At 28.1% G+C, this 11,533-nt stretch overlaps 1 pseudogene; it reads left to right on the plus strand.

The window, feature by feature from the left end:
• On the plus strand, positions 1-10,442 carry LOC107006091 (annotated as a pseudogene).
• Positions 10,443-11,533: the final 1,091 nt, after the last annotated feature.

Genomic DNA, 11,533 nt, shown 5'->3' on the forward strand with positions numbered 1-11,533 from the left:
ATTTATAGTAACGCATATCAACCTATTGCTGTTCATGTTGTAACCATTCAACTTACTGCTGCTTCTGTCCAAATCCTTGTCATTGCTGGATTTTCAGAGGGAATACTGGTACCTATTTTCTTAATTTTGGGGGCTATTATCCCAAATTCTGATAATTTTGGGCTCTATTCCCCTATGAGCTATGTTCTTTGGATTGAGTTAGACTCAAGTGTCATATTGTTTTACGTTTTTGACAGTTGAGAATGACACTGTGTGGGCAAGCATATGGAGCTAAACAAAAAGATATGTTGGGGATTTATTTGCAGAGATCATGGATAATACTGAACGCAACTGCGTTAGTTTTAATGTTTTAGAATATATTTGCAACACAAATTCTAAAATTAATTGGGCAACAAGAGAAGATAGCAGAATGAGCAGGGCAATTTTCGTTGTGGATAATACCAATGGTTTTTGCTTATGCATTTGAGTTTCCTATCATGAAATTTCTTCAAGCTCAAAGCAAAATTATGACTATGGCTGTTATAGCTGGAGTTTCATTTGCTATGACTTTTTATGTTGAAATTGGGCTGGGGTTTGGCTGGTGAGCTGTGGTTTTAAATTGTTCATGGTGGTTTATGGTGACTGCAAAAATGATGTTTATTTTTTGGGGGAGTTGTGGTGAAGCTTGGTCTGGATTTTCATGGGAGGCTTTCAAAAATCTTTGGGGATTTGTTAGATTATCTCTTGCATCTGGGGTTATGATATGGTATGTAATCTCTCTTTCCATCAATTTTATAGTGAGTTAAAAAAGTAGGGAAAAATATTTGAAATATATTTAAATTTTGATCAAAATTACTCTAGTGATACCAAATTTAGGAAATGATTTTTTACCCCTACACTATTTAATAGTATATTTTAAAGGTATATATGTGTCCACGTGGGCATAAAAATTATTACATAATTATAAATAGTAATGTGTCCACGTATCTTTAGAATACACTATTAAAAATAGTATAAGATTAAAAGGTCCTTCATAAAGTTTGATATCGTAATAACAACAAAGTTGGAGTATTTTTCAGACCATTTACTCTTAAAAGTATCAACTAATGTTTGCATTAGTTATACATAACATGAAAAAAAAAAGTACAAAATAAGATATTATTAATACACAAAGCTAATGCAAACACTGTTTTGTTAATACACTCTACCAAACGACCCTAAGTGTATGTATATGACACTGATACACACTTTTGGTTTAGTCAATATTAAAGTGTATTTGTTAAATTAATGAATTACAGTTTAGAAGGTTTCTCACGCTACTTCTAATAATGTAGTTATGAACTTAAAAAAGATAGTTTGGTTGTATTTGTTACACTGTTAATAATGAAAGCATTAAATTTGTTTTTGACAAATATTTGATTTGTTTACTGTGTGTGCATGCCGCTTAGAACTTTGGTATTTCATGTTCTCGATTATCGTGGCAGGTTACGTTGAGGATGCAGAAATCGCAGTCAATGCTACTTGTATATGGTTTGTTCACTCACCCACTCCATTACTTTTGGTCCACTTTCTTTTGTTTTAAAAAGAATGAAGACGGATATATATATGATAAATTTTATTGTAGTTCACCTACTTTTAACAATTGGAACGATATGAATTGTAGTGAAAATTGTTAGGTTATTAGCATTTTAATATTAATATTTAACATATTAAATTGCTTTATTTTGGAGTTATAAGAATGACCATTGGTAGGCATTTGTGTTTTAAATAACCAATTTAATCTTGCTATTCATCTTTGACTTGGTAGCCATGTAATGCTATTACTTTTGGCTTTATTGGCTGTATTCATTGTGAGATAAAAACATTACAATAAAAATTGGAATGGATAACTTCTACATCATTCATTAGCATTGGTTATCCATCACTTTTTCATTCTTAATTCCTCCATTACTCTTTGTAATCTATGTAACTCCTTTGTAACCTATGTAACCTATGAAACTCCTAAGGCCATTATCTTCACTATTTACTACCTCCATTATCTTCTTATTCATTGCTAGGAAGACTTCTTTTTGTATAAATAGTGGTGCTTTTCATTTGGTTTGGTACACACAAAACACAAGAGAAAACAAAGAGTGAAAGAGTTAGTCTAAAAGAGAGTACTTATTAATTGAAGGGAGGTGTTCTTTTTTGTGGAGCTTTGGACTCAACTCTTGTCCAGAGTTGTTGAGTTATACTTTGTGAAGGCTGTTGTATCCTAGAGGGGACAAGTCAAAGAGGACTACTGCTGAACTGGTGAAAACATTTGCTGCAGTGGACTTGAATCTCCTTAAAGAGAGCGAGATATCCGCGCTTCAGCCTGAAGAGATTAATTTCTTCATTTTATTTTCATTTGTAATCTTGCAATTTTATTATCTTGTAAGTTTTTTCACTAACAAAAACATAGCAGGATGGACGTTCATGTTGTATATTAGATTCAATGCTGCAATAAGGTATATACTTTTATTTTGTAAATAATATAAAAACATAGGAGTAAAGTGTGTAATTATTTTAATTTGTGCATGTAGTGTAAGGGTATTAAATGAACTAGGAGCAGGACATCCAAGAAGAGCAAAATTCTCAGTGTTTGTGGTGTCAATAACTTCACTTGCAATTGGTGCAATTCTTATAGTTACACTCATTTTTACAAAGAAGCCAATACCCAATTTTGTTCACAAACAATGCTAAAGTACCGAAGATGAGTATATGATCTTACTCCTGTATTAGGACTAATTCTATTCGTCAACACACTTCAACCTATACTCTCTGGTAATTTCACGTTCATGTTTATGCATTTAAATTAAAATATTTTTTTTGTTTAAAAAAAAAAGATTCTGTTTAACTTGAAAGGAGATTAAAGAAAGAAAGAAGATTTTTTAATCTTGTTATGTCAAATGTACTAAATTGTCTAATCTTATGGCCTTAAGCATGTCAAGTGAAAATTTGAAGTTTAAGTGTTGCCAAAAAAGAAAATGAGTTATTCTTTTTTAAAAAAACAAAAAAGAAAACTAGATCATTCTTTTTAAAACAGAGAAAGTATATATTAAGATACATATATATTAGTGAATATAAATTGACAAGAAAATAGTTATCATTTTTTGATAATTCGTATTACTATTAAATTTATGATGTATATACCAACACTTCAAAATAATTATTTTTGTTAAAACATTTAAGAGTAAATATGCTTTTAATAAAATAATGCATATGTTGAAAAAGATACATTTGAATATGGTGTAAATATTTTATTTACATAATTTGAGGATTCATTGACTACATTGTATTCATTGACTTCCACGTTTTTATTAAAAAATTATAAATAATAGAGTAATTTTATTATATTATTTTTAAATATGTTATATTCATTCATTTTTAATCGTTATAATTTTATTTTTAGAGATAAATTATAAAAAAAATTGACTAATATTTTATGATTTTATTTTATCATATTGATATATAAAAAATTGTAATTTATAGTACTTTTCATACAACTTTTTAATATCTGAAGTTTCTGTTGGAAACATCTAATTAATATAATCTAATTTAACTTTAAAGATTAATCAAATTTACTTCCGTATAATAGAACATGAAAAATAAAAATTGACGGAGGAAGTAATAAATACAATATATTAAAAGATATAATAGGAAAAAAACTATAATTAATGATTAGGATAAATTAGAAACTAAATGTAAAATTATTACTAATTAATTTCATAAAGTGGACAAGTAATATAACGTTGGACATACCAAAATATTATTGTGGACAACTACTATTGTTGAAAGAATGAAGTAATTGGTCTTTTGGAAAAAGAAATTTTGAAATTTTGAAATTTGTTTAAATTTTGAGATAAGTGTTAAGAACACATCTAAACTATTCTTTTTTTTTTCTTCAATTTCATACCTACACTATTAAAATCGTGATCTTCATACATAAATTATCATTTATTAGTTTGAGAAGTATACATATTATTGTATGTAGTACACTCTTTCTTTCATTTGCAAATACTGCCACAAATAATCTACATTGACAAAAACTAAATAAATTGTTCATACTAGTTAAAAACTAAAAGATTAAGATATTACCATAAAATTTAAAATAATTTTTCACGGCACTCCACCATCTTCTCCCGCTTCCTTTTATTTTTCAAAATTATTTTTAATATAATTTTTTAATTTAAACCTTACCCCTTCTCCCACTCGTTCTTAGAATTTTTTTGATATTATTTCTTTTTCTGAAAAATAAAATAAAATTCAACCTCACCCTGTCTAATCCTCTGCTTCTAGTTTTTTTATTATATTTTCCTCATTTTGCGTTATAATTGTTCATATATTTAGGATTTTTTTTTAACTTGCGTCTCAAATATAATCAAAATAAAAGAAATTCTTAAAAAATATTTTTGCGGCAATATATATATATATATATATATATATATATATATATATATAACACAAAATGAGAAAAAAATTAAAAGTAGAGAATTATGTGAGACGGATAGAATATATATATTTTTTAAAAAAATTAAAATAATATCTAAATATTATTTGAAGGAACTGATGGGGAGTTAGGGGTGGAGGGGAGATGAAGTAACAATTTTTTTAAAAACTCTTAAAGAGAATTTTCTTTATGTACGCATTTCCATGCATCATGTTATATAGTACTCCATTCGTTCTATAAAGAGTTGTTTAGTTTAATTTGATACGGAGTTTTAAAAAATAAATAAGATTTTTAATCAAGTGGTTCTAAATTAAAGTTATGTCAAATGTATAAAATTGCTTTTTAATCTTGTGACTTTAAACATGTCACCTAGAAAGTTGTTACCAAAAATAGAAAAAAAATCATTCTTTTTTAAAAAAACTAAAAATAAAAAAAAGTCATCTTTTTATACGAAAGAAGTAGTATATATATACTCCGCTAAAAATTTCATGAAGTAATAATTTTTTGTTATGAAATTAGAAGACGAATAAAGTAGGGAGAAGAGAAAAGATCTCTTATTCATAGTATATTCAGGATTCGTAGATCTTTCACAAATCTTCTTTACAATGAAGAAAAACCCTTTATTTATAGGGAAAACTTTACTTGGTCTCCAAGTAGGATTCCTAACCATGTCCTACAAGGACTCCACATAATTAGACATTCACTATAACACAAATATGTTTATAACACTCCCCTTGAATGTCGGTAGATTATGTGCCTCGTTAAAACCTTACTAGATAAAACCCAGTAGGAAAAAAATCTAGTGAAAGAAAAAAAGTACACATATCTAATAATACGCATTATGGATGTCTCATTAAAAACCTTACAAGAAAAACCCAGTGGGACAAAATCTTGCGAGGAAAAAAGAGTACATCGCGTATTAACTCCCCCTAATGACACATCAATTCAGAGACTAGAATCTTCGTTTTCCAAGCTTGTGCACCATCTTCTTTGAAAGTTGTAGTTGATAGAGACTTGGTGAATAAATCAACAATAATGTTACTTGAACATACCTCTTGTATGTTGATATCACCATTCTTGGGAGCTCATGAGTGTAGAAAAACCTTGATGAAATATGTTTTCTTTTATCTGTTTTTATGAATCTTTCCTTCAGGATCAAAGATTTCTGCAAGTTCCTTATTTCTACTTTTTAAAGCAAAAAATCTATTGCCTTTTGAAAACTCTTCAAGAGTTTTAATTCTAGTCGTTAACTTGCATAATAATACTTGTATATGCTCTATGCATTTTGAATCAATTTAATCCTTATGAGGATGATAAATAAGTTTTCCAAAAACTTGTATATGCTTTAGATTTTGAACTCATCGGATATTTTTATCTCAATTTTGTTAAGTGACAACGTTTAATGTTAGATGTATGACATCTTCTATTGCCTAGATTGCAAGTCAAATAAGCTTTACGCTTACCAAGATGCATCATTCCACTTTTCACTTGATAATTATTTCTACACCAGCATGCTTTAATAGTCGTAGAATTTGTAGCATAATAATTTTTTACAATATTGCGTGATATTGTATCAAAGATACCGTCAACGATATATCAGTTTGCATTGATTCACAATACGACATAATTTATTGAGAACTCATCACTTCATTATTTTTAGGTAGCTACCCTCTCATGAGGTTTTATAAAGTGTTATGTCGTAAGATCTTCAAGAGCACATTGTATCCTTATTATGATCATTTTGATTCTTTGATCCTCCCCCTTTTTCAAGGATTATTTTATTTAAAATTGATTAGTCTATCATGCTTCATGCATGTCATAGACTTTATCCTTAAGGGACATTCAATAGGAGTATTTACAACTCTTCCGTTGCTTCTAGTCTCCCCCTTATGTTAGACAAACTAACATGTATCTCAATCATTTGGAGAATTTATCTTTGTGCAACATTGTATATTCATTGATTATATACTACATACCAAAATAATCAGATGAAAAATATTTGGTCCTTGATCATAAATCGATTGAAAGAAAATCTGATCATAATTTATTGGTTTGATGCATACAATTACTTTTGTATGCGTATCATATTTCAAATCAACACATGGAGCTTTATTTTCACAAGCAATGATTTCACTATCTCTGACATTTAATGTCACAACATCTTGAGTATTTCTCAATATTATCAAGATAAATTGTCTTGATTGCATATTCTGAAATTGTGCTCTTAACTCAATTATTTTTGCACAAATAATTTTGTGAATGTCAAACTACAGGTTGACAACAAACGCACATGTGATTATCTTATAAATACATCTTTTTATCATGTCACGTGATAGGTGAACGGGCCCATATTCACCTTTTTTATTTTTTAAAAATTTAGAGATTTAATCTCAACATTAGTTGATCCAATCAACTTGTCATTAGAACAAACAACAAAAGAATTCTTGAAGAATCTTCTAGTTTTTAAATGTATGTTCATACTCAGTGCGCACATCTTTGGGATGACCAAATTATTTATGCCAACTAATAAATTATTCGTACTTGTAAACTCCAAGTATATTATATCATGTGCCTTTTTGCTTTAGTAAATTCTTAATTTATTACTATTATATGAGAAAAGTTCAACTTTAATACTCTGAGAGTACATTTCAAATATTTTTTCCTCAATTACTCTGCCTCTTCTAAAGGTGAGTCGTGATCCCATCACTAAATAGACTACTCTGATCATGAGAAAATTATGCATGTAATCGTATTATTCGTGCCAGCATTTTTTGCAAACATCAAGTTGCGAGATAACAATCGACACACATGAGACCATCAAGAAGAAACATCTATTAGGACCATTAAATATCTAAACAATCCACTAGGTGGATGAATATGTCCACAAATATTTGTATACATTCCTACAATGCAGAGGATTCAATCTCAACTTTCGTATATGATGGTCTCACAATTAACTTGTCTTGCTAACAAACAGTACAAGAAAATTCACCATTTTAAAAAAAAAATTTAGTTTGTTCAATGGATGTAAATTCCCATAATTCGTCTAAACATTATAGACTAACGATGTCCTAGACAATCGTGTCAAACTAAGAAAGTATTGAAATTAGTAAACTTCTTATTTACCATAGAATGTGCCTCAATTGCACTAATTCTTGTCCAATACAAGTCTGAAGATAAAACATGAAATTTTTCTATAATAAATGTCTTCTTAGAGACAGACATTCTTGGTGATACCACATCATTGACCAAAGGTTGCTATCTTTTTCACGTCTAGCATGGTGGCTTATCACCTCATTCACTCTAAAGAATCTATCTGTATTTTTATCATTTATCAGAAGTTCTCATTCTTCATGAATGGAACACAAACATGTGAGCTTATCAAATTATAATAACTTTAGTACCTCATTCCATATTTATGTGCATCATTCAATCACTTGTCTTTTTTAAGACATATTATGCACTAATACCACATTCACTTCTGTAATGGAGTAAATTTAGTAAATTTCATGACTCTTCATCTAAAACACATTAGTTTTTCTTTAGTCATTATTATATCATCAATATGGTGCATTAAGACTCAAATTCAATGTCTTATCCATATAAAAGTGTCTTAGGTCATAAATCAAAGGGTCTTGAACCCAATATCTTATCATCATGGTGCATCAGGACTTTAACCCAATGTCTTACCCTTTTTGTGCGATTAGACATAAACCCATCGTCTTATTCTTTTGGTGCGATAAAACTTAAATCTATCGTTTTACCCACAATGAGGCTAAACCTCAAGCCTTCAAAATAATTGTAATTTTATCACTTTTGATGATCATTAATATGATCGTAAATTACAATTACACACAGAATTGAGATTATTGATTTTTTATAATCAACATTAGTAGTTAATAAATATAACTTAATAGATCACATACCTCATATAAAGGTTGAAAACATACCTTTCACTAAATTGTGCTTATTCAATTATTAAAATAAATTAAGGAATTCTCTTCTCATCCGTTTAAATTAAACGTATAAAACTTTAAATACTTACTCCAGATGGTAACTCCAGATTTGTCACATAAATAATTATAACATAAAGATAAATCATATCTTGAAGATATAAGAACTTTATCGCTATCGCGACCTTATCGCATAACTTATGCAAGATCTCTTTTGTACTTCTCCCGTCTTCTATTATAATTCTTTAAGAATAGAACAATCATGCTGATAACGTGTTATGAAACTATATGAAATTAGAAGACGAATAAAGTAGGGAGAAGAGAAAAAATCTCTTATTCATAGTATGTTCAGGATTCATAGATCTTTCACAAATCTTCATTACAATGAAGAAAAATTCTTTATTTATACGAAAAACTTTACTTGGTCTCCAAGTAGGATTTCAAACCATGTCTTAAAAGGACTCTTCATAATTAGACATTGACGATAACACAAATATGTTTATAACATTTCTCAATATGTTGTAAATATTTTATTTACATAATTTGAGGATGTTTTTTTTTTAATTTATAATGTGAAAGAATATATAGGGGTGGCAATTGAAGCAGGGTGGCAAGAACACGTGGCTTATGTGAACATTTTATGCTATTATGTCATTGGAATTCCTTTGGGTCTCTTTCTTACTTTTCCCATCAAATGGGGCAATGCTGGTACTAATCAATTATTTTATCTCATTTTGTTAATATTTTGTTTTCACTTTTAACATTTATTATATTTTAATGTTTGTATTAATTTATTTATACATTTTTGTTTTCAGGGCATGTGGTATGGGATGTTAGTTGGGACTACAGCTCAGACAATTGTTCTCATTTGGATAACTGCAAAAACTGATTGGGATAAGGAGGTAATCTATAATAAATTAATAAAGTAATAATGTGTATATTAATAATATTTTATTTGTCTCAATTTGCATGATTTATTTTTGTGTTTTAATCAGTATAAGAAAATGATGATATATTATTAAAATATTCATTATACTCTAAATGAAATGATATATAAGATACCAACTAGAGAAGAGTAGAGTGACAAGTATTCGTCTTTAATCAAGGAATCTCGAGTTTGAGTCCTTTTTAATATGAAATCGTTTTTGTTAAGAAATATTTTACTCTCTAACGTTAGTGAAAATTACAATATTACGAGATTAAAATTGAAAAAAAATATACTATGAAATAAAATCTCTTTACAGTGAGGCGGATATATCATCTCTCTCTTTAAGTTGAGATCAAACATAACAACAAATATTTTCACCTTTCCAGGAATAGTCCTCTTCACTTGTTCCTTCCAGCAAACAACATCCTAATCACAAAGTACAAATCAACAAACTCTGAATAAGAGTTGCGTCCAAAGCTTCACAAAAGAAACATCTCTCTTCAACTAATAAAGACTCTTTTTTTTACTAACTTTTATGCACTTTATATTTTCTTGTGTACGTACAGTATACCAAAACCAAATGAGGACCACCATAATTTTTAATTGATAAATTCTTTCTAGCAATGGATAGGAAGATAATAGAATAGTTAATAGTGAAAATATATTACCTAAAAGTTACATATATTATAAGGTATAATGAAGAAATAAAGAGTGAAACAATATATGAGAGATTACAAAATTTTTAATGGATAACGAAACATCTCTTAGCTAAATGGTCAAGATTCAGATTTAGTCAAATTTCAATGCGAGTATCAGACATCGGAAGGAAAAAAAAAGAATTTAAAAGCACACAAATATCTATGACTTAATTTATATCATAAATTTTGAAAGTCTATCTATTTTTCTAACTTCGTATCAAACCAAATAAACGAATATCACATCAATAAATATGACGCCACTGATGTTTATTGGGGATAAATGCAGGCTTCTGTTGCTGGAAATAGGATAAAGCAACTCCAAAAAGCAGTCAGCATTATTGCTTGAAGATGTATTGATGGTGGAAACTCATATAATAATGCCAACTCTATCCCACCATTTTCCACTTTTTAATTATTTTATTTTTCTCTAACCCTTTGTTAGCTGTAATTTAGCATTTAAGAGAACTTACTGTAACCAAGAATGGTATGTTTTTTATTTGAGAAAAATCAGTACTGATTTGTCATATTTTTTTAGTAAATGATACTTTTTCCGTTTATAAAAAATAATTTAATTTGATTTGACACATAGCTTAAGAATATAAAGAAAATTTTTGAATCTTGTGGTCCTAAATTAAAGTTAGATTAAATGTATAAAATTGTCTTTTGATCTTGTGGTCTTAAACATGCCACGTAAAAAGCTGAAATTAAAATGTTATAAAAAAAAAAGAGATCATTATATTCTTTGTGAAATAAACTAAAAAGGAAAGGAGGTCATTTTTTTTTAAAGAAAAGAAATATTATAGAAGTGTGAAGAATATTTCTTGAAGGAATGAATTATAGTTCCATATGATATTATTGATAGTACTAGGGTTTTTTAAAGGCAGGGGCGTGAGCCGGGGCGTTATATACCGTTTGGGGCGATGTGTAAGCATCGAGACACGGGGCATAAATTCCGTGGATCTACGGGCTTTGTCTCATGTATATTCAATTTTATAATTTTATTACTAATTATATTCCTTTTAATGATTTTACAAATAATTTTTTATGAAAAAATTATAATATATCGAAATAATATTCTGATTTTTATTTGAGATAAGTATTGATAATCTATAATAAAGAAAAAATTATTATAATTACTATTTGAAAGAAATATCATTACACCAATAATAATAAAACATGACTATACAAGTATAAATAATGTAATATCTTAACTTTCTAATAATAAAAGAATCATTATTTCTATATATATATATAATCAATAAACTTACAAGTATTATAGTATAAACATCACTATTTCATGAATAAAAAGTAAAATTACTTTCAAATAATTAAATAAAATATGATAATTTTGAGACATATGACAAAACTCTGATGATCAATGATAAGTGAACTCGCTACATATTTTTAAGAGAAATGTTACGTAATATATAATTACCTTCATAGTGTTATCAAATAGTAAATACGTGATACTACATTTGTTGTTTAGGTTATTCTCAATCTTGTT

Source organism: Solanum pennellii, chromosome 12, assembly GCF_001406875.1.
Source record: "Solanum pennellii chromosome 12, SPENNV200".
Taxonomy (NCBI): Eukaryota; Viridiplantae; Streptophyta; class Magnoliopsida; order Solanales; family Solanaceae; genus Solanum; species Solanum pennellii.